Source organism: Mus pahari, chromosome 1 (genome assembly GCF_900095145.1).
Source record: "Mus pahari chromosome 1, PAHARI_EIJ_v1.1, whole genome shotgun sequence".
Taxonomy (NCBI): domain Eukaryota; kingdom Metazoa; phylum Chordata; class Mammalia; order Rodentia; family Muridae; genus Mus; species Mus pahari.
The window spans coordinates 96,156,284-96,159,474 of NC_034590.1; positions in this window are offsets into that span (position 1 = coordinate 96,156,284).

Consider the following 3,191-nt stretch of genomic DNA (forward strand, 5'->3'; position numbering starts at 1 on the left):
AAAAATACATTTTCTTTGTAGCATTTTTCACTTTATCAGTCTGTTGAAGGGCTTCATAGTGAAACCCTGCTTTAAATGGGGAGGGAGGCAGTGGGAGAGGAACAGGGGGCTAGAAACTGGGGAGCATGAGGAGCACTGGCACCCACTTGGGGACTCACAGCCATCTGTAACTGTAGCGTCAAGGGATTTGTAGGCGCCAGAGGAAAAGCAGCACGTACTCTTAAAGCCGAGCTGTCCCTTGGAGCCCTGTTGTTTCATTTTGTTTTGGTTCTGAGGCAGATCTCATTTAACCGGAGCCCATCTGAAGTGCTCCAACACGCTGAAATGGCCTTGAGTTTCTGGTTCTTCTACCTCTATTTTCAGAGTACTGGGATCACAAGCGTAGCATGCACTTCCTCTTCTCTGATACAGGCTACCCAAGGACTCCATTCGCTCTAGGCTCGTACTCTAGCAACTAACCTATGTCTAAGGCCCACAGGCAAGTCTTTTGTTTGTTAGTTTGTTTTAATTACATTTATTTACATGGTGGTGGTGGGGTTATGCAAAAACCATTGTGTGTGTGCTTGTGTATGTTTGTATGCGCTCGCATGCTCACAACTGAGCGTCCATGTGTATAAGTCAGAGGACAACTTGCAGAATTCATGTATCCCCTTCTACACTGAGTCTCAAGGATTGAATGAAAGTTGTCAGTCAATGTTCAACTCCATGGGGTGAGAATAAGACCACTACCACAACTTTTGAGACAAGTTTAAAGCAAGCTTTATTAGATACTGGTCAGGACCATGAATACTTGTCAGGCCCATCGCAGAGACCCATCCCCACTCAATTCTATTAGTCAGGGGCTTGTAAGGCAAAACCCACAAGGCTACATAGGGCTGGCCTTCATCCAATCAGAAACAAGCATACGTCCTTGGTATACTTCCTACGTTCCTGTAATCGTGCACTATCCTGTGCAGTCCGGGCAACCAGCCTGAGCGTGAGCAGCCAGGGAATTCTCAGACCTTGACTAAGTGAGGCTTTACAGGTTACAGGCATTTTAGTTTAATAAATGTTTTTCTTTTAATTTGTTTGTTTTGGTTTTTTCCAAGACAGGTTTTTTTTTTTTTTCTTCTGTAGCCTTGACTGTCCTGGAATATGCTTTGTAGACCAGGCTAGCCTGGAACTCAGATCCATGTGCCTCTGCCTTCTGAGTACTGGGATTAAAGTTGTGTGCTACCACTACTGGGCTGTTTTAGAGATTGCTTAAGCACAGTAATGTAAACTTAAGACATGTTAGCCGTCACAGGCTTCGGCTGCAGATCCTCATTCCTACTTACGGATCAGAACTAGCTGTATCAGTCCTTGTATGTAGAGGGCTCTGAGGTAACTAAGGGACTTGGCGCTTCCCTGCCTCTCCCCAGTCACTGTTTTAGTAAACTTGAATGAATTACCCTCCTCGTCTAGATTTTTTAGGCCCCCACTTTAAAAAATGGAATTCCTGTTCTAAGTACTTCCTAAGGCTGCCTTGCAAGCCGCCCTTCTGCCTGGTCTATGTCTCCTCCACCACATAGTCCTCAGATGGAAGGGCATCCTGCTGTCATCCCTCAAGGGATGAAATACAGCTCGGGGTCCCAGACTCCAAGCTGCTGTACCTGCCTCTCCCACTGCTCAGCACCAGAGGCAAGACAGACTTCTGGAGGGTTCCCCAGGCCTCACAGCAACTGCTGTTCAGTCTTGCTTTTCTGCCTCCTGGAAGCCAACCCAGTGGGGCTCAGGTCTTCATTTTCTCAGGCTTGATATGACTACAGTGGCCCCCAGTGTGACAATGACTACTCAGTCGTAGGGAATGTGAGCATTTGGATGGCTTCTCCAGGGGAGATGTCGCCAAATGTCTGGTTTGTTCAGCCCCAAAAGGGGACCAAGGACAGAGCAAAGAAACAGTACCTCCTTATAGCAGGACCTCCTAGACCTACCAGTGGTTAAATAATGGCACAGAAATGTATTGATTTTTATTATAGTTTAGGCCTTTAGCTGGGCAGACCCTCAGCTAGCTCAATCTAAATTTATCCAAACTATTATAGCCCCACATCCTGGCATATGGCCAGCTCTTTACCCCCCCCCAACTTCCCCACCTGTGACTTCTCCCACAGACTGACTCTATGCTAGGAAGTTCTACCTAGCATATTGTGTGTCAGCTCTTTATTAAGCAATCAGTGTGGAAGGTGAATGTTTAGAAAATGGAAAACCAGGCGATGGGCCATAAGATTAACAATACCAAAATCTGGCAGTACTCGGCTCTCTGCCAGCACAGCAATGAACAATTGAATATACAGAGACAAGCTTCACACGGTGCACCCCACACCTCCTGGATCCAGCAGAGAGTTGGGGAGCTCCCTGGGGCCACTTACTGGGGCTTAGGTGACTCCTAGGCAGCCCAATCCCATGTTGTTGTCTACAGCTGCCAGTCTTTTCCCCCAGTGATCACTGTGTGGAGCCTTATGGAGGCCTTGTGCCATACAGGGCTTGAGCATCTTGTACCTGTTATGCTTTGTGAACATTCTGAGCCTCATTTAGCCCAGTCTGGCCTCAAAGTTGCTCTGCCTGTCATTCAGGATGGCTTTGGTATCCCAAGAGCTAGGATTATAGCAGCCTGAAAAACCAAGGAACCATGCCTCATTCATTCATCGATAGATTTTATCATGCATTGTCACAATGAATGATGTCATTCTTTATTCTCATGTGGTTTTCTCTCACACGCTCCCTTCTGTGATTTCCCACCACCAGTTCCCTTCCCCCATTTAATCCCAACTTCTGATTTCCTTTACTTTGTTTGTTTGTTTGTAGGGACAGGGTTTCTCTGTGTAGCCCTGGCTGTCCTGGAACTCACTTTGTAGACCAGGCTGGCCTCGAACTCAGAAATCCGCCTGCCTCTGCCACCTAAGTGCTAGGATTAAAGGCGTGCGCCACCACTGCCTGGCTGCCTTTCCTTTTCTTTTCTTTTTTTTAATGAATTTTATTTATTTATTTATTTATTTATTTATTTATTTATTTATTTATTAATTATATGTAAGTACATTGTAGCTGTCTTCAGACACTCCAAAAGAGGGAGTCAGATTTTGTTACAGATGGTTATGAGCCACCATGTGGTTGCTGGGATTTGAACTCTGGACCTTCGGAAGAGCAGTCGGGTGCTCTTACCCACTGAGCCATCT